Raw genomic sequence first — 21,777 nt, 5'->3', positions numbered from 1 at the left:
ATCTAAATTAATTCATTCACGCAGTTGCTAGTTATTCGTTCACTTAAAATGAATTAAAACTTAGTTGATGGGATCTTCCTCGTATAAACAAAAATTGAGAATAGTCTTTATAGGTCAAACTCCAATGAGTCCCTTCTTCGTCGGTAGGCATAATATGACCCCTTCTACGTCGGGTAAGTTGGAACTGATTGACCTATTTTATCTCAACACTATGGTCACTCGTACGATCCTGTGATCATGGTGGACTATAGATAGGATTTACGGAAATCTATCGACCAAGAGTTCTTACGGAAGAATTAGCTAAACAGTTGGCTTATCAATTTACGGAAATTGAGTCTTGGGATCACTTGTATCATTCTTGAGGGAGATCAATTATGCAAGTGCCATTGAGTCTACACGTTAAAATAAATTTTAAATAGACTTAAATCACCTCGATGAGTTGCTTATTTCGTTTTTGTTTTTCTTTCTTTTCAGTGTAGAACACGAATTATTAAACTGCTTATAACATAATGGCTGGTCATTTGAACGACCCAATGCCAAGTGCCACATTGGACCGTGAGTCCTGGCTTCGGATCTTCATGAATCAGATGAATCAGTCTACTCGACTGAAGAATGATGGATCAAACTTCGCGGACTGGGAGGCAAAGATTATTACGGAATGCTTTGCCGCTGCCGACGGAAGCTCAAATTTCTGCTTGAGCCCATGCCGCCAAACCCAGGCCCCACGGCTGGAATTAACGAGATCGACAAGTATAACGATTTCGCCTTGGAAGCGGGTGCGATTAAAAACGTACTCATTTTTGCAATGGAACCCAATTTGCAGAAACGCTTCATAGCCCAAGGTGCAAACAAGATTTTCACCACGCTCACCAAGGAATTCTCGAAAGCACCGAGAATCGTGACCTATGAGCATACCACTCGCTTCTTTGATGCGAGACTCCAGAAGGGCCAACCGGTTAGCCCACACATTCTCAGCATGATTGAGAATGTCGAGAAGCTGGAGACCTTTGATTGTAAGATCAGCGAGAACATTGTGATCGACCGCATGCTTCATTCACTCCACGATGGTTTTGCGCTCTTTAGAGCGAATTACTATATGAATGATTTGAAGAAAACTCCCCATGAATCGCACTCCCTTCTCGTACAGACCGAGAAGGACATGAAGTTCAGTGGGAGCATAAAACAGGATGTTCTCGTTGTGTCAAACAAAGGCAAGGGTAAGGGCAAAGTTCAGCCAGGCCTAGCAGTAGACAAACCGAAGTTTAAGAAGTCGGGATCAGGTAAGAGTGGGCCTGGTGAGTCGAGCAACTCATCAGGCGCGACAAAGAGCAAGAATGATAACATGGAATGCCATCATTGCCACAAGACTGGGCATTGGAGGCGTACATGTCCTGTTTATCATGAGGACTTAAAGGCAGGTCGTGTTAAACCTGTTGGTATGTCTTCTTCTTCTTCTACTTTTATTCATATGATTGAGATTAACCACGCAAGTTACGGAACTTGGGTACTTGATACTGGTTGTGGTTCTCATCTGTGTAATCATGTGCAGGGGCTCCGAAACATCGAACCCCTCGTAAAGGGTGAGGTGGACTGCGTGTTGGGAATGGAGCACGAGTGGTCACGTCGTCTCAAGGGGAACATATGTGATCCAGCTTTCCTAGCGGATTTGAGTTATTTTTATATAACTCGCTATTATGTACCCGTCTTTCTAAGAACATTATTTCGGTTTCGCACTTGATAAACTTGGTTTTTCATTTGTAATAGAGAATAATACTTGCATTTTCTCATTACACGATATGATTTACTGACAAGGCGTCTCCATGAACGGAATTTATGTTTTAGATCGGACCACCGAAATATTACACGTAATGAATAAAAGGTTAAAGGTTGGTGACAAAGATCAAACGTATCTATGGCACTGCCGTATGGGACACATTAATGAGAAACGCGTAAAACAGCTCATCAAAAATGGAGCTATCTCGGCCTTTGATTTTCAATCATTTGGCACGTGTGAATCATGTCTCATCGGTAAGATGACTCGTATTTCCTTCAAAGGTGTTGGAATGCGCGCTGCTGACCTATTAGGACTCATACACACGGATGTATGTGGACCTATGTCAATCACCGCACGAGAAGGCTATAGGTATTTCATCACTTTCACGGACGACTTGAGTAGATATGGCTATGTCTACTTAATGAAGCATAAAAGTGAATCCTTTGAGAAATTCAAAGAATACCAGAATAGGGTACAGAACCTATTGGGTAGAAAGATTAAAACACTACGTTCAGATCGTGGTGGCGAGTATCTTTCTCACGAGTTTGATCAACACCTCAAAGACTCGTGGGATTGCCCTACGCTTAACTCCACCTGGAACACCTCAATTGAATGGTGTGTCCGAACGGAGAAATCGAACACTACTTGATATGGTTCGATCCATGATGAGTCACACGGTTTTACCCGATTCATTATGGGGTTATGCTCTTTTGTCGGCCGCTCTAATACTTAACCGAAGTCCGTCTAAAGTCATTGACAAGACTCCATATGAACTATGGAAGGGAACGGTCCCTAACTTGTCCTTTATACGGGTTTGGGGCTGCGAAGCTTATGTCAAGTGGAGACACGAGGATAAGCTCGGCCCGCGATCGGTCAAGACATACTTTATAGGTTATCCTAAAGGAACCCTTGGTCATTACTTCTATTCGCCAACCGAACAACGTGTTTTTGTTGCGTCTAGTGCGACATTCTTAGAGAAGGAATTTCTCGAGAATGCAAAGAGTGATAGAACCTTCGTACTGTCGGAGGTTCCAGAACCAAATACCGAGCAACCATTGGAGGAATCAATTCCTACAATCCCTACGCATGTGAATATTCCCGAGGAACCTAGGAGGTCGGGAAGAGTCTCTATTCCTCCCATTTAGATACATTGGTATGGTCGAGGAACATGACATAGATGACATTCTACTCTTAACGAGTAGTGAACCCGCAACCTATAAAGGTGCCATGACTAGTTTCGACTCAAAGCTATGGCTTGAGGCCATGCAATCCGAGATGGACTCCATGTATGAGAACAACGTGTGGGATCTTGTTGACTTACTCCGCTAATGTTCGTCCCCTTCAATGCAAATGGCTTTACAAGATAAAGCATTCAGTGGAAGGTCAACAAGATATCTACAAAGCACGACTAGTTGCTAAAGGTTTCACCCAAGTGCCAGGTTTGCACTACGATGAGATTTTTGCACCCGTAGTCATGCTGCGTTCCATTCGGATTATCTTAGCGATTGCCGCTTTTCATGACTATGAAATTTGGCAAATGGACGTGAAAACCGCCTTCTTAAACGGCTTTTTGGAGGAAGAGTTGTACATGGTACAACCCGAAGGTTTCATCGATCCAAAACATCCTAAGAAAGTGTGCAAGCTTAAGCGTTTCATTTATGGACTTAAGCAAGCATCAAGGAGTTGGAATCATCGCTTCGACCAAGTGATAAAAGAAAATGGATTTACTCGATCGGTCGAGGAACCATGTCTATATATCAAGTCGAGTGGGAGCAAGATTGTCTTCCTAATATTGTATGTTGACGACATACTCCTGATTGGGAATGACATACCTCTCTTAACTTCGGTGAAAGTATGGTTGAAAAACCATTTCCAGATGAAAGATCTGGGTGAGGCACAAAGAATTCTGGGCATCCGCATCTATCGAGATAGATCACGTCGGATGTTATCTCTCGATCGGAGTCTTACATAGACAAAGTCCTAGAGAGATTCAAAGATGACTAACTCCAAGAAGGGGTTTCTTCCTATGGCTCCAGGGGTGCATTTGAGCAAGTCTCAAGCACCAGAGACACCGGAAGAGAAAGAGCGCATGACACGGATTCCTTATACTTCGGCTATAGGATCAATCATGTATGCCATGATATGCACACGTCCCGACGTGGCATATGCATTGAGTATGACAAGTCGATTCCAACAAAGATCCGGGTGAATCACATTGGTGGGTCAAAGAACATTCTTAAGTACCTACGGAGGACTAAAGATTGGGCATTGACTTATGGAGGCTCTCAAAAGCTATGCGCAACCGGTTCTGTGAGATGCTAGCTTCCAAACGGATCGAGATGACTCGAAATCTCGGTCTGGATTCGTTTTTACTCTTAATGGCGCTGCAGATCATCTGAAGAGTTCCAAGCAAACGATTCTGACAGAGATTCTACGACGAGTCCGAGTACTATGCCGCGTCTGAAGCTACAAAGGAAGCGATATGGATGCGTCAATTCTTACATGGACTATCCGTAGTGCCTAGTTCGAATGACCCGATCACCATCTATTGCGACAATAGTGGTGCCATCTTCCAAGCTAAGGAGCCAAAGTCTAGCAACAAGTCTAGACATGTACAACGGAAAGCTCATCTAATCCGAGATTACGTGGAGCAAAAGGAAGTAGTGATAAGAAAGATTGCTACAGATGATAACATAGCAGATCCTCTCACTAAACCATTACGACAAGATAAGCATGAAGGGCACGTTAATTCCATGGGAATTAAACGTGTTCCTAAGTTGTAGTACTCTTTTATGGATTAGATTCATTCCCTTTTGTACTCTATACGACCTCATCGTTTTGATATTTATATATTTTGTTTTTCATGTGGAATTGTGCGACAATTTTTGAACACCACAAAGTGAACTGAACAAACATTATATTTTAGTCCTTAATTGCCCACATGAGCTGATAACTCTGGCAATTATTTTGTGACGTTGGTTGATGGTGGGTTCAACGAGCCATAAGTCAACCGGTTGACTGACCAATCACAGAGGCGATTTATACGGATATTTCGTAGGACACAATTGTGACATCGACGTGGAGTCCTAAATGTTTTATAACATTCGGTGCCCGGTCGTGGATAGGACTTCCATGGTGATCCTAAGAGTCGATTCTTTTGACTATCGACTGTCTCTTGAGACTAAGGCAGATTTTGGGTGACTTTGGTTTCTTTCTCACGGTCATCCGTAACAGGGGGCCAAGTAGATTTTTTCTTGGTCATTTCATGTTGTGCTTAGATCGGAAGGAGTCGAGTTGAAGGAAATATTCAGCCTTTATCGGTACTCGATATTTCTCGGGGCCACTCGAGGAGTCAGAATCGAAATGCATGGCCATGCTCGAATACGAATTCGTTTTATCGGTTAAGTTACTCTCTAGTCGGGGAAACCACTCTAGATACGGATCGATTGTAAAATACGACCTTTGCGGATCCGGATCTGCAAATTGTTTTACATTGAGTGGGAGAAATTTTAAATGAATATGAGAATCGGTTATCGCACATACACTTGTACGGACAAGTGGGAGTTTGTTGGAGCTTGTGTCCTCCAGTTAGTGCGGATAACGTCATTGCACATACACTTGTACGGACAAGTGGGAGCTTGTTGGGGCTGGTGTCCTTAACAGTTAGTGCAAGGACTTATAAACCTCTAAAAGGATCAAAGGGCATACTTTTGGTATTATTATCAGTTGATCCACGTTTATCAATAACGGTTGGCTTGCTAGATAAGTTTGACGTTATTGTCATACAGATGGCGGTGATCAACTGGTCCCTAAAAGTCACACCTATAGGATACGTTTGAGAGATGTGACGGTATGAAAATACAGTCATGTAGATGCCAAAATTGACTAACCAGTTAGTCTGAGTTATTTGACTAATAATTAGTCAAAATGTGATGTTGAGATATTTTATTTAATACGGATTAAATAAAAATGGCTAAGACGAATTAAGCGGTTAATTCGTAAAATTGAATATAAACGATTTATATTTGATTAATGTATATTGAATAAATTAATTATACGATATTGTCTTTGTCGGACATGTATTAATAATTCAACTAACCCGTCTTATTAGTTGATGCTTTAATAACCGATAACCGATGACGATTTATAATTAGACCGTGTCATATACATTTAGTAATTTGGATTCGGACCACGAGTTTATATGAAGAGGAAATGAAAAAGCCCATGAGGCTCCCTCTCACTCGGTTTGGCCGAGCCAAACATAGACAAAAGGAGCCATCTCTTCTTTTGTTAACCTAAGCATTTCATTTGTATGAAAACTAGGGTTTTGAGAAAAATTGCCTCTCAAAATTCGGATCTCACATCCAACCAAAACTCACAAAACAATCCTCTCTATATTGCAAGGCAATTAGAGGATTCATTCTAGCACAAGGGCATTTCTCGGACGATCTTGGGTGCAACAATTAGGAGGAGGTCTACTTTGATCTCTCATTGCCGAATTGCACTAGGACCGAAGGTTATTCCTTAATCTTTATCGTTTCATTGTTAATTTCGTTTATGACAATAAATTGAATATAAAATTTGCGTTATAATCCTATATAGAGAGGGTTTTATACGGATATTACCCCACATAAAGTTATGTTATGAATCTGTACGGAAAACGCCCTACTTAAGATGTGTTGTCTTATATTCTCAAGTGAAATGATACTATTCGTCTTAAGGAAAACTAACCAATAACGGAAAGTCAGACATTAGAAAATTTAGAATCCCTATATATATTAGCTGCACTATACCATTTTTGTAACCGGTTAGCTACTCTTCACGGTATAAGACTGTAGGTCTCTCTCTTAGTTTTTCAATTAGTATTAATAAACAAAATTGTTTGTTGAATTATTTAAAAAAAAACATAGAAAAGTCAACCATAAATCAAAACTGTAAAAAATAACTCTAAATAAACTTAATTTGACAGACTCCAACTTCTTTTTTCCTCCTAATTAAATTTAAAAATATTATTATATATAAAATTTTCCCCAAAAATTGTATATTTATTTATCTAATTAAAACAAATTCTATCTAATTAATAATTTCACTATCCCCACGTTTCTAGTAACGTGATCAACGAAATGGACTTGAACAATATGAAACTTAGGTAGACAAATAATTAGTGTATAACAACAAATCTTTATACATGTTTTTATAATGGAAATATATATACATGTTTGTTGGTTAAAATACATATTTTTTTTAATCTCCTATAGTCCTATTTCATACACTTTTACTTGTAACCTTGCAAGTAAAATATTATTGGAGACCCGGAAAATAATAATACCACCACTTTATTAATTTTATTTATTTTGAAAAATCCAAAAGGTAATGTATTATTGTATTGCATGTTTGTTAGGTGTTCAAAACTGCAAAATTAATTAATATTAGCTGATGAAATATCGAAATTGGGAAGACAAATTATAAAAGGATTACCTTCTATAATCCGATACTCCACAATTATAAACGAAAAAAAATGTATTTTCTTAAGATGAAAGTTATTGAGTTTTGCTTTATTATAATGATGATATCCATATAACTGTGGGTGTTATTTTTGTTAAAACCCCTATACTCTAACCCGACTAAGAAAAGGAATAACAATGAATCTTAAATAAGTGTAACCATTAGACTTTTGAACAAATCTAAACCTTGAGACAGAAATTTGGTGAACATTCATGTTACATTCATACCAGTTATGACTTATGAGGAAAGTTAGCAGTAAGGACTCTTATACGGGTTGATCAATCATATCCTTGTATTTATACATGCGATGATCACCTTTGCCATCTTCATATAGTACGGAGTATAATGAAATAAAACAAAAGAAAGGACGTGTTTAGACTTTATTTTACCCATAAAAAATACTGAGTAGAAAACTCAAACTAACTGGCAAAGCGTGTAAATTAATAGTACTCCGTACTAAATTTGATAAAATAAAAGATGCATAAGAAGTCCCTTACCACTCAAAAAATTAACGTCATTATTAGAGATATTAGATATTATATGATATTAGGAAAGATATTATTATGGTTATCATAATAATATCTTATAAAATATATTAGAAATAATGTCTAATATCTCTAATAGTCATATTCATCAATTGGCGTTCAACCTTCTGCAATTTTCTCCGTGTATGTTGTTCAATTGGAAATATCATGTCGATTGTGCCGCGTATCTGCAAATGTCTACAAAAGCACCATCGAACTAACAAATACATACGACCATAACGAAAACCGAATACGATAAAACGTTCATAAACTTATTTATTTTTTAAGACGGAAAAATTCTTTATGAGATAAAGGAAAAATTAGGCTTACAAATAAAGTCTAGTGAATTTATAAATACGAAAAATGTGAATACCTCATGTATGCAAATCTCATAGAGTGTGGATCGTATTGTGCTGCATTAAAGGAAATAAATCGCAGTCATAAGTTAGTAAGTAAGATGATTAAAGTATAAATTAAAAGTCATAGAAATTGCATTCTCAAGAAAAATACAGTAGATCATAAGGGAAAGGGGAGGGGGAATTTCAAAGAATCACAAATAAAATAACGTATATAGTAGTTGTAAACTACCGTATATTTATATTTATACCATGAAATATGGTATTTGTATTAGTGTAGAAATTTGCAAAGTGTACATGTATATATATTTGATTCATACTATATTAGACTCCTTTTTGTTTCGTAATTCATCGTAGTCCTAATGTTGTGAAGATTGTGTTACCAACCTACAAACTTTATCTTTAAATAATCTTGAGTCCTATTGCTGTGACGATTGTGTTACAAAATTTATCTTTCAGTTTGATTTTATTCATTTAATTTAAAATTATTTAGGTGTTTTAGAATAGTTGGAGACTCTAGAATTGCCTGAAAAAAGCCTCTTTTATATATATATATAAATTCGGAAACCAACTCCTTTGGTCCCTAGAACTTTGGTCTTGGCACGCATTTCAAGGCAACACTCTCTTTGATGGATCGCCTTCTCGAATGGCACCGTCTTCAAAGAACTCCGAAATAGTGAAATCACAAAATGAATTACATAATTTCCTATTATACATTTGTAATAAAATAAAAATAAATCTATTAAATTACAAAACGGTGATACGAGATCACAATAATTACAACCAAATCGATATTCCCATACATTTCGGGTAATACCAATTAAAACTAAAGCCATACTAAGTAAAATTACATAATTCAAAAATTACATAAAATTAAAATATGACAATCATAAATAAAATGCAGCATTATAATATGTATGAACATGCTCAATTTTATGCTAAATCGCCTTTAAAGAGCCAATATCGTATATTAATCGGTTTTTACGGATTTGCGTGATTTAACTTATTAAAATCACAATAATTACATAAATTCATATTTATGTACAAGTTAATTACCCTAACCATCTTGTAGATACCTCGTTTCTGCACCTCCCGCAAACCACCCGGTGATGATTGGGCCGCATGTTTGATACGCGGAACGATTTGTGACAATTGGTAAGATTATCGTCAAGTGATTGCTCAAATATTAATGTCTACCTCTTAGTTGTCATCTACGTCCCGATCTGATCGTTTTGACATAATTAGAGTACATTCGAGTCCGGGCCTAAAACCGTCTCCATTTTCTCGATAACCGTTAAATCCCGAGTCGAATGTTCGGAATGTTCCGGATATTTCTATTCCATATTTCATAAATTTTATCTTTTAGTAAGCAATTTCCCGTAATATTCACATAAGATATTAAGGAAAACCGAATTATTTCCGTCCTACCATAACTCAAACACGGAGATCTTTCTTCTTCAGGAGGAAACCCCTTGGGAATAGACGCAAGCAGTCTTTGCGCCTCTTCCAAGAGACGCAGATGGGCTGCTGCGCCTCTTCTCGAGCCCTTTCGCATGTTTCTCGTATCTTTTTCATATCTTTCCGAGATTCACTTCCAAAGAGTCTCCGAAACCCTAATTCCTTCACGTGATTAGTATAAATAAGAGCCTTCCCTCCTCATATTTCTCACGCGAGTGTCCGCCCTTCTCTTCTCCCTTTGCATTCTAGACTTTGTTCTTACTTTTTGGCGCCTACGTGCTTGAACCTTCGACCACGTAAGCTCGGATCTTTCTGAGTACCAGCCTCTCCGTTTGCATGACCGACCAATTTGACCAACTACACAATAATCAACTTAATTAATTAATCGTTTTTCTCTTACGAGGGCACTTTCATTACATTCGCGTCGAGCATCACTAATCGATATCTTAGTCCTTCTCGTTTCGTCAACATGTAAGTCTGAGGGTGTAAATCTCTCCTTTATTTATTGTATTTTATTTTATTGTATAATCAATTGTAAGGTTTATGTCGAAAATACCAATTAATACCGATTTCTAAAACCGTCTTTAAAGAAACCTTTTTTACGGATTTCCAGTAGACTAACCGTCGAGAAAGGACGCAGCAACTGCTGCGCCTCTTCGAAGGAGCGCAGTTCCTGCTGCGCCTCTTCGTGAGGCTGCCGCAGTTCCTGCTTCCTTTCTTCTTTCTTCGTCCTCTGTAATTCGTCAACTTTTATTTCTTTTCTTTTGTTTCCGTTAACTCTTCATCATAATAGCTAATAATTCACATGTATAAAATTCATCACTCGTTAATTCATATAATTCATTGCTAATCCGACTTAAATCCCTAATAATCCAATGTTTGCGGGTTTTCGTCATTAAATTCAATTCCGGGTTATGGAGATTCAATTTGTTCATATTGAGTTTCTGGAATTCGTCTTTGATATAGTTTTCATCTGTTTATTCACATGTTCATCGCATATTCGTCATTAATCCATCATATCTAACCTAATCAATTGATTTAATTTGTTGGACTCATTAATATTATTCACTTCTGTCATTATTCCATCTTGTAATTAATCCATCTTGCATCCGTCTCATTCATATTTTATCGTTTCATGACCCATTCATATGTTAAATAACCTGTTAATCACTTTCATCCGAGTCAAATAATTTAATCCATCATTAAAATCACCAAATTGACATTAACGGCTTGCAATTACGGCTTCACAGCCAGAACTGAGCCAAGGAACAGACGCAGCGTCTGCTGCGCCTATTGCAAAGGACGCAGCTCTGCTGCGCCTGTTCCTGGCTGAGTTCTGTCCCTGAACTTCGTTTCTGCCTTGACATAATTAATTAGTTTACGTATTAACTAACTATTAATTGTATTATCGCCTAATTCCTGTTCGTCATTTATTCTTTTATTCTTTTACTCGTTTTCTCAAATTATCCGTTTTAAAGGTATTTTCGACATAAATCGCCTAATCCATTGTAATTATTGTAATTTTCATTATTGTAATTTATAATTATTGTATTTCTTTTATTGCTTGAATGTTTTCACATGTAATTGAACATTAATTCCTACTTCGACCTAATTGCATGATAAACTACTTGTTAACCGACTTAGTATTTGTAACACCCCGTATTTTATTAAGATGGATAAAATTCTTTTAATTGCTATTTTGAATTTAATTACATCATTTAACGATTTATATATATATGCTTAGCTAATTAATTAATTTCATCATAATTCGATACGTTAATTTTAATAATCATTAATAAGTTTATTTAAAGTTAGTTCGAGTTTATTGAAATTAGTTCGAGTTTATTTATTTAATAATTTCCGTTTCTTTACGAGTCCTTATGAAAGTTGTTTTAAGTGAACCCGAGATGGATTTTGGGAACAAAACCGTCCAATTAGCTATTTTGAGCTTATTTCACTAAATTAGCAATTTTTTATTAATATCCGTTAGTTTCGTAAAAATCGCTAATAATTCCGTTTCAAGCCGATTTCTTATTATTTACGTTAACTAGCTGAGTTTATTTTATTTTCACTCATTAAATTTATTTATTATTGATTCCATTTTATTACTGAAACTTTTACTTTAAATCGGTTAAATTTAACTCGAAACGGTTTTAATAACGATCGAAGTTTCTTAACGACGAAGAAACGTACGTATAATATATAGCAGGCTAGCAGGCACGTCACTCATTCTTTCATTTCCCCCATCTCTTTTGTTCTTCTTCGTCCTTCTTCGTCCTTCTGTTTGATCCTTCTTCAACCTTTGTCTATAATCCGTCCTGGTGCTCCGTTTGTCATCCGTTTTCAACTATTTTTGTTCCATAGCGCTCCTTTCGTCGTTCTCGTCAATCCGTTGTAAGTAAAATTCATTTTCGTTATGTATTTTTACAAACCCAATTTATATTTTTAGCTTTGTTTATTATAAGACGGTTGTATGTACTAAAATAGACGGTCTGGTAGAATATTTGTTAGTCATAAATGATTAGTTCAATCGGAAAAAGGTAATAATGATAGGTTACTCAGTATTACTTGTTAAATTTGTGTATTTTGAAAGCTGGTTAGTATGTTTTATAGTTGAGACGGTGTATAATAATATATAGGGATCCTTATGGATGTTAATTAGTCAGTTGTATAGTTGAGACGGTGTATACTGATATGTGGAGATGATTGAGACGGTGTATACTGACCTCTAGGGATCATTTGGGATGCTAGCTAGTAAGTGGTATATTTAGGACGGTGTATGCTGACATGTATGGATTGTTTTGGGATGCTATTTGGGATCTTGTTTAGTTGTGGTATTGTGCAGTAAATTAGGACTGTTTTTGAGTCCGCTTTGCAGGTACATGGGACATTTTTGGGACTGTTTTGACTCGGTTTAGGACTGGTTTAGGATTGATTGAACTCTGTTTTGGTACCGTTTTTGTGCGCCTTCTTCCATTTGTTTTGGGACAGTCGAAATGGAGGCCGTGTGGGCTGTTTTGGCCTCGGTTTTGGGAGCCGTGACAGCCGAGTTGGGCTCGATTTTGGGACGGATAAAATGGTGCTTTATGGGACTATTTCTAGGGCGTAAAAGTTGTGACAATTTTCTGGTATGCCTCACAAAAGGGAGGGTCAAAATGGTTTATGAACATAAGACAAGAGCTTATGAATATGATTTACATGTTTTGATTTAAATTAATTTCCGTCTCATATTTTATATAACGATAACTCGTTAATATCGTCCCTTCACATAATTATTTTAGGTGGCTCATATGTGGTTGAAGATGAAGAGTAATTTTGGGTTTTAGAAGCTTTCTCAAGTTTATTGCTTGTCTCTTTGCTAGCGTAAGGTAACTATTCCGAGTTACTCGACGAATAAATGTCACATTCTTTGCTTTTTGTATGATTTTGTGAATGTTATATTTAGTATAAGTAGCATATGGGTAATTTTATGAAATGAGTAATGTTAGTAGTAAATATAGTGTTGATGGTAAAATTATTCTTATGATGGTAGTTGCAATGTTTGGATGATTGTGCCGAAAACTGAGCCTTAGTCCCTTTGACTGAATCGATGTCAGTCAATTGTGTGATTGGTCAGCCGCAATTTAACCCGTACTGTCGCAGGGTCAGGTTGCGGGTAAAAATTCGGTTGGATGAAATTTTGAATGAATTAGATAGTCGGCCTTTTTCTTGTTTTAGGCCATTCATTATATTTTTATCTCACATGTGTAATTAGTTGATTTAAGTAGTTTTTTATATTGTATAAACGGCCCTAGATTCCCCGAAGCCTTTAATTTGGTTAATATTGTTAGAATTGGAAATTTGTATTGAGGATTCTGTTGGGATTGTATGCTGTAAATAGACATTTATATAGCCTTTCACATGATGGAATGTTAGCATTTAGGTTGGTAAGTAGGACTTTTTGCCCTCTTAACGTTAAGTGGGTGTCTTACTTGACTTGTGTGGTGAGTCTTGTGTGGTGTGGGCTAAAGTATTCAAGCTGGGACTAGCTGTGACTAGGTCCTAGGTGAGTATTTCGGCCTTCATCATAGATAGGTCTTTATAGTCTCTGACGAGTATATGTTCACTGCTTGATAGCCTTTGTGTTCCTGACTAGTGGATTTATATCCAAGTTGGGGCATGACCTCAGGTACTTATTTTGATAGTATGGGGTCAGCTTAAGTACTAGCCAACCCTTCGGTGGTGTCCTTAGGGTACTCACTTCACTTTGTTTTAAAAAAAGTTGTGGGTCTTGGGTGCGGTGGTGTGTATCCGCATGTCTAGGTCTGCGCAGATTTTAGGCTAGGGTTGTGTTGTCTCTTGGCCATGTTTTCTTAATAGTAACCGCTGAGCCAAGATACCGGTTCGATTACCTTCCCTACCTCGTGGTATAGACTCGAGTTACAAAGTGACTATTGACCGTACTAAGAACTTATGCCTGTCTTTGATATATTGCCCTTTCTTGTTTGATGATTCTATGAATCATAGAAGGTGAGATGCAAGCCGGCTATGGTTGATAGAGTTTGGATTCCTGGATGTTATGTGATTCACATGATAGTGTAATATGAGTCGGTCTAGTATTCACATGCTAGGACTATGTGGCGTTATATTGTTGTTCACATGATAAGCACGATTGCCTTAGCATCTATATGCTAAGGCAGTGTGTGATTTGTATTCATATTCTTATGTTTACATGTTATATTAATTATGACATTTCGTGGCTGGGAGAACTCGGAGTTACTCCCCACTGACTGTGGCTTTCGTATTTGTATAAAATGCGAATGACAGGTAGGTGATGCATATATGGGGTACATGGACGAGCTAGCGAGCAAAGTAACCTTGGGACCTAGATTGGCTTTATTTTATGGTGACCCTTAAACCCTTTTTATGTCACATACATTTTAGGGACATATGTCTCCCTCTTTACATTTAGTTGTATAATTTGCTATTCGCGACTTTAGCGATGGTTATGTTATGAAACTTCTAGTTAGACCTTGTATGTTTGACACCTTCCAATTTGGATATCTTTATAACGAGTTCGGTTTTAAAATTACGGGTTTTTACCCAAATGAACCTATTACAAACATATCCATGCAATTTTATTCTAGAATTACGTGTTTACTTTTCCGCAATAAATGAGGGTGTCACGGTTGGTATCGAGCATATTTTTCTCCCGACGCACGTTTGTGCACCCCAATATAAATAACTTGACCTTAAAATTATAAACTTGAGAGATGGGTAAGATGGGTAGATTTAGGACCTTATGTTGTAGTCTATTTGTGTTTGCTCTTTGTTAGGTACTAACCTGTTTGTTGATTGTCATTTAATAATTGTTGCGTTCTTGGATCAATGACTGTGAGCTTATCTATAGCTAATGGAATTATTACCCTTATTATAAAAAAAAAAATTTGAACTAAAGGTTTTGAAAATATTTTAATGTTTTTCACTAGTTTTAACGTCAATTAGTGTTAAAGCTTGTTATTGGAGACGTCTGATAATTAGTTTTATCATTTGTTGGTGTAAAAATGTATTTTTATGTCTTTGAATTGGAATATTGATGTTCTTGAGTGATCGCCAAGAGTATCTCCGTTCCATTGAAAGGACATTTATATTTTACGAAGATCAAGATTTAGTGCCGATTGCTGAGGATTGAAGATTTGTTCAACATTTGAAGAATGCTTTTACTTCCTTGCAGATGTTTCTCGTTCTTTTTGTATCTCGCCTTATTCTTAATCTCTTGGTGCTTATCCTCCTTCTAAACTCCCTTCAGTTTTACTTTAAAAGCTACGCTTGTACTCCTAACTTGTCTTTTGTTCCTTGCTTATCCTCCCTTAACGCCATTTGATAGTACTCTTTCTTGTGAGGAATGTTGACCTGGGTTGGAAAATTCGACTTTTGAGGAGATTGTTTGTGTCTGACCCTTAACCCTGGCTTTGAGAAGTCGTGATGTTAGAAAGACTTAGGTAAGGTGATGAGACATACTTAGTGATTCTTATACCTAGTTCCTTGACTAAGTAAGTCGAGTTGTGATTGGCTTCCATAATCACTTTGGACATGAGAGTTTGATAATGGGTATGACCATATGAGAAAAGCTAATGTGGGATTATTAGTTGGCTCTTGAGAGTTCTTGAGTTGAGAGAGATTTAGTATTGAGAAGAATTTGTTAACCCTATAGTTGTATAGACCTTGAGGTCGCATTGAGTACTTGAGATGATGGGATGATGTCGTAGCCGAGTGTAGGCCGAGTGTAGTTCCGCTTTTGGGAATCCTTGATAAGTAAAAGGATAGAGAAACTTGAGATCCTATTGATTTTTCAGATTTTGGGGTTGGTATGTTACTACCTTGTTTTGAAATGAGAACCTTGTGGAATATTTGAGGAACCTTCTCTTGGAGTTTAGAGCTTGGTATTGGGATTCTTGATTGAAGGTTTACCTTTTTGAGAAACCCATAGTTGACACTAGTTGGATACGAATGTATCTTTGTTGGAAGCCTTGACCTTAGGCTTGTGAAAGTTGTTTCTGGATGTTTGAGGATTTGGAGCGATGAAATCACACTTATAGTGGAGTACCTTGTTTCAGGGAATAGATTTGGATGAGGTAACATAAGCGATTGAGGAAAACCTTGGGAGTGATGTGGTTATGAGTTTTGTTGTTAGGAAGTTTTCGGAACCGTTTTGAGTGATGTTGTTGTTTGAGATAAGAGTGTCTGGCGTTTCTTTGTTGTTTAATTTTCCCTTTCTCCTCGTTCATAAGCGTTACCGTTCATACCTCATTTCCTTGCTTCATCTTGCTCCTCCTTTAAATTTGACACTCGTATCTGGTGAAACTATATCTTTGACATCCTTGTAATTTTAACTTCAATTTTTACCCTATGAAAGTCATTATAGCTCTCTCGTGGCTTAAGTTTGAGCTCTCTTAACATACTTTGTTTTTATGCTATCTAAGTTACTTTCCTTTTTGTACAATTTCTAAATATTTCAAGCTACCATTTTTGGTTCGTTGCTAAAATTTTATGTTACTATTACAAAATTTTCCCTACTTGTAAAGATTTGGAAAAATGAAAATTCGATTTAATTCTCTAATTGCTCTTTAAGTATAGACTTCTTTATCATAGTTGTGAGTTGCTAAACCTGAGATTTTTGTAAATTTTATCCAATTTCTATTCACTTTGATCTAATTATGATGCTTTTGTCAAAGTTTAATGTTACACTTTCAGGGATTTGACCCCCAATTGGGTTTAAAAGTGAAACCTTTATTTCTATTTTGGCTTTTTGCAAAAGAAAATTTGGGTAAATTACCTTTTCTTTTGATTTTAACGTTGATCGGATGTTAGAACTCGTTATTAGAAACGTTTAATAACTTGTTCTACTCTTGTCGACGAGTGATTTTCGGTTTTAAATTTGTTTTTGACTTGGAAAGTTAGCGCTCTTGTGTGCACGACAAGGGCAATTTCGTTCCATGAATGAGACTTATACATTTGAAAACTTTTCATAAATGTTTCTGAAAGTATTTTGATTTTCGATTTATACAAATGATTTGCCTTTGACCTTATCTTGGATTTGGAATGTGATGTTCTTGAATGCGCAACGAGAACACTTCCGTTCCTCTGATGAGAATCTGGTTTTGTTGGAAAATTTTATTTGAAACTTTTGAAAGAATTTTGATTCTTACGATAAGTGACCTTTTAAATGTTTTGGTTACCGATTCCAATTTCAGTTTTATTTTTATAACCTTTCATTTATACTTTCAAGTTTCGAGGACGAAACTTTTTAAAAGATGGGGTGATTGTAACACCCCGTATTTTATTAAGATGGATAAAATTCTTTTAATTGCTATTTTGAATTTAATTACATCATTTAACGATTTATATATATATGCTTAGCTAATTAATTAATTTCATCATAATTCGATACGTTAATTTTAATAATCATTAATAAGTTTATTTAAAGTTAGTTCGAGTTTATTGAAATTAGTTCGAGTTTATTTATTTAATACTTTCCGTTTCTTTACGAGTCCTTATGAAAGTTGTTTTAAGTGAACCCGAGATGGATTTTGGGAACAAAACCGTCCAATTAGCTATTTTGAGCTTATTTCACTAAATTAGCAATTTTTTATTAATATCCGTTAGTTTCGTAAAAATCGCTAATAATTCCGTTTCAAGCCGATTTCTTATTATTTACGTTAACTAGCTGAGTTTATTTTATTTTCACTCATTAAATTTATTTATTATTGATTCCATTTTATTATCAAACTTTTACTTTAAATCGGTTAAATTTAACTCGAAACGGTTTTAATAACTATCGAAGTTTCTTAACGACGAAAGAAACGTACGTATAATATATAGCAGGCTAGCTAAAGGTGCACGTCACTCATTCTTTCATTTCCCACGTCTCTTTTGTTCTTCTTCGTCCTTCTTCGTCCTTCTGTTTGATCCTTCTTCAACCTTTGTCTATAATCCGTCCTGGTGCTCCGTTTGTCATCCGTTTTCAACTATTTTTGTTCCATAGCGCTCCTTTCGTCGTTCTCGTCAATCCGTTGTAAGTAAAATTCATTTTCGTTATGTATTTTTACAAACCCAATTTATATTTTTAGCTTTGTTTATTATAAGACGGTTGTATGTACTAAAATAGACGGTGCAGTAGAATATTTGTTAGTCATAAATGATTAGTTCAATCGGAAAAAGGTAATAATGATAGGTTACTCAGTATTACTTGTTAAATTTGTGTATTTTGAAAGCTGGTTAGTATGTTTTATAGTTGAGACGGTGTATAATAATATATAGGGATCCTTATGGATGTTAATTAGTCAGTTGTATAGTTGAGACGGTGTATACTGATATGTGGAGATGATTGAGACGGTGTATACTGACCTCTAGGGATCATTTGGGATGCTAGCTAGTAAGTGGTATATTTAGGACGGTGTATGCTGACATGTATGGATTGTTTTGGGATGCTATTTGGGATCTTGTTTAGTTGTGGAATTGTGCGAAGAAATTAGGATCATTTTTGAGTCCGCTTTGCTGCAGTACTTTGGACATTTTTGGGACTGTTTTGACTCGGTTTAGGACTGGTTTAGGATTGATTGAACTCTGTTTTGGTACCGTTTTTGTGCAGCCTTCCGATTTTTTGGGACATCGAAATGGAGGCCGTGTGGGCTGTTTTGGCCTCGGTTTTGGGAGCCGTGACAGGCTGAGTTGGGCTCAGTTTTGGGACGGATAAAATGGTGCTTTATGGGACTATTTCTAGGGCGTAAAAGTTGTGACAATTTTTTGGGTATGCCTGTCAAAAGGGAGGGTCAAAATGGTTTATGAACATAAGACAGTAGCTTATGAATATGATTTACATGTTTTGATTTAAATTAATTTCCGTCTCATATTTTATATAACGATAATTCGTTAATATCGTCCCTTCACATAATTATTTTAGGTGGCTCATATGTGGTTGAAGATGAAGAGTAATTTTGGGTTTTAGAAGCTTTCTCAAGTTTATTGCTTGTCTCTTTGCTAGCGTAAGGTAACTATTCCGAGTTACTCGACGAATAAATGTCACATTCTTTGCTTTTTGTATGATTTTGTGAATGTTATATTTAGTATAAGTAGCATATGGGTAATTTTATGAAATGAGTAATGTTAGTAGTAAATATAATGTTGATGGTAAAATTATTCTTATGATGGAGTTGCAATGTTTGGATGATTGTGCTTTAAAATCGAGCCTTAGTCCCTTTGATCAATCGATGTCGATCAATTGTGTGATTGGTCACCGCAAATTTAACCCGCACTGTCGCCGCAGGTCAGGGGTTGCGGGTAAAAATTCGGTTGGATGAAATTTTGAATGAATTAGATAGTCGGCCTTTTTCTTGTTTTAGGCCATTCATTATATTTTTATCTCACATGTGTAATTAGTTGATTTAAGTAGTTTTTTATATTGTATAAACGGCCCTAGATTCCCCGAAGCCTTTAATTTGGTTAATATTGTTAGAATTGGAAATTTGTATTGAGGATTCTGTTGGGATTGTATGCTGTAAATAGACATTTATATAGCCTTTCACATGATGGAATGTTAGCATTTAGGTTGGTAAGTAGGACTTTTTGCCCTCTTAACGTTAAGTGGGTGTCTTACTTGACTTGTGTGGTGAGTCTTGTGTGGTGTGGGCTAAAATATTCAAGCTGGGACTAGTTGTGACTAGGTCCTAGGTGAGTATTTCGGCCTTCATCATAGATAGGTCTTTATAGTCTCTGACGAGTATATGTTCACTGCTTAATAGCCTTTGTGTTTCTGACTAGTGGATTTATATCCAAGTTGGGGCATGACCTCGGTACTTATTTTGATAGTATGGGGTCAGCTTAAGTACTAGCCAACCCTTCGGTGGTGTCCTTAGGGTACTCACTTCACTTTGTTTTAAAAAAAGTTGTGGGTCTTGGGTGCGGTGGTGTGTATCCGCATGTCTAGGTCTGCGCAGATTTTAGGCTAGGGTTGTGTTGTCTCTTGGCCATGTTTTCTTAATAGTAACCGTTGAGCCAAGATACCGGTTCGATTACCTTCCCTACCTCGTGGTATAGACTCGAGTTACAAAGTGACTATTGACCGTACTAAGAACTTATGCCTGTCTTTGATATATTGCCCTTTCTTGTTTGATGATTCTATGAATCATAGAAGGTGAGATGCAAGCCGGCTATGGTTGATAGAGTTTGGATTCCTGGATGTTATGTGATTCACATGATAGTGTAATATGAGTCGGTCTAGTATTCACATGCTAGGACTATGTGGCGTTATATTGTTGTTCACATGATAAGCACGATTGCCTTAGCATCTATATGCTAAGGCAGTGTGTGATTTGTATTCATATTCTTATGTTTACATGTTATATTAATTATGACATTTCGTGGCTGGGAGAACTCGGAGTTACTCCCCACTGACTGTGGCTTTCGTATTTGTATAAAATGCGAATGACAGGTAGGTGATGCATATATGGGGTACATGGACGAGCTAGCGAGCAAAGTAACCTTGGGACCTAGATTGGCTTTATTTTATGGTGACCCTTAAACCCTTTTTATGTCACATACATTTTAGGGACATATGTCTCCCTCTTTACATTTAGTTGTATAATTTGCTATTCGCGACTTTAGCGATGGTTATGTTATGAAACTTCTAGTTAGACCTTGTATGTTTGACACCTTCCAATTTGGATATCTTTATAACAGGTTCAGGTTTTAAAAATTACAGGTTTTTACCCAAATGAACCTATTACAAACATATCCATGCAATTTTATTCTAGAATTACGTGTTTACTTTTCCGCAATAAATGAGGGTGTCACAGTATTAATCTTCACATGCTAGGATTAAAACTTGGATGTTGCATTGCATGCATATAATCGACGATATATCAAGTACGAATAACTTCCCTAATCATTAGTAGAGGCCGCTATCGAGGCGGGCGGGATTAGGGGTTCGATCAAAAGAGCTTCCTAATACGTACCCTCACCCCTTTTTCCAGATCTCCGTGAACACCCGTGTTCATTGGCATCCACAAGAGTCATTCTAGACATAGAATGCTAAGGGTAACGATTGCTTAGTGTTCATGTCTTTACTTTGTGTCTTGACATGACATGAGGTATTCGAACGGTTCCAATTTCCCATAAAAATTGGTGGCGACTCCATACAAAAATGCAAACGCTTGTTTCTCCTTTCCAACCCAAGCGCCCCCGTGGGCGGCCCGCTGTCCACAGTTTAGCGACTCCACTGGGGATAATACACTTACGTGTAGCTAAGGGTGAAACTTGAACAAGGTTAGATAATAGTTTGTACAAGACAATTGTCGGTTTTTCATAACTCGGTCTTCCTAGACCGTTTTATTCGGCCTTCCTAGGCCCAACCCAACCCATTCGACCAATCGTCCCGTCTAAACGGTCCTAATTCTTATTTGGGCCTAAGGATGAATATCGATTGACGTCATCCATACCGTGATGCTTACTCTTGTTTGTATCAAGGGCCTTCACTACTTGAGGAAATGGACTAGGAATCGACCTTACTCTTGTTTGGTACGATCCTCTCCACAGACTTCGGGTTTGATGATTCGGTATGGCAACCCACCCTTTAAACCAAAACCCTTTTAAATGCACTCAGCATCCCGTTATAATGCTTGTA

General features: G+C 36.8%; 2 long non-coding RNA genes across 2 annotated transcripts; both read left to right on the top strand.

The window, feature by feature from the left end:
• The first annotated feature begins 12,889 nt into the window (after positions 1–12,889).
• Positions 12,890–14,627, top strand: LOC141598469 (uncharacterized). The gene is made up of 2 exons (XR_012523535.1): positions 12,890–12,985; positions 14,424–14,627. It is a non-coding gene; the product is annotated as an uncharacterized LOC141598469 (long non-coding RNA).
• A 4,423-nt stretch (positions 14,628–19,050) lies between these two features.
• Positions 19,051–20,790, top strand: LOC141598468 (uncharacterized). The gene is made up of 2 exons (XR_012523533.1): positions 19,051–19,146; positions 20,587–20,790. It is a non-coding gene; the product is annotated as an uncharacterized LOC141598468 (long non-coding RNA).
• The last annotated feature ends 987 nt before the right edge of the window (positions 20,791–21,777 follow it).

This window comes from Silene latifolia, chromosome 9 (genome assembly GCF_048544455.1).
Source record: "Silene latifolia isolate original U9 population chromosome 9, ASM4854445v1, whole genome shotgun sequence".
NCBI classification, from domain to species: Eukaryota; Viridiplantae; Streptophyta; class Magnoliopsida; order Caryophyllales; family Caryophyllaceae; genus Silene; species Silene latifolia.
Note: the sequence above shows the minus strand (reverse complement) of the source record. Positions and strands in the feature narration are given on the sequence as shown.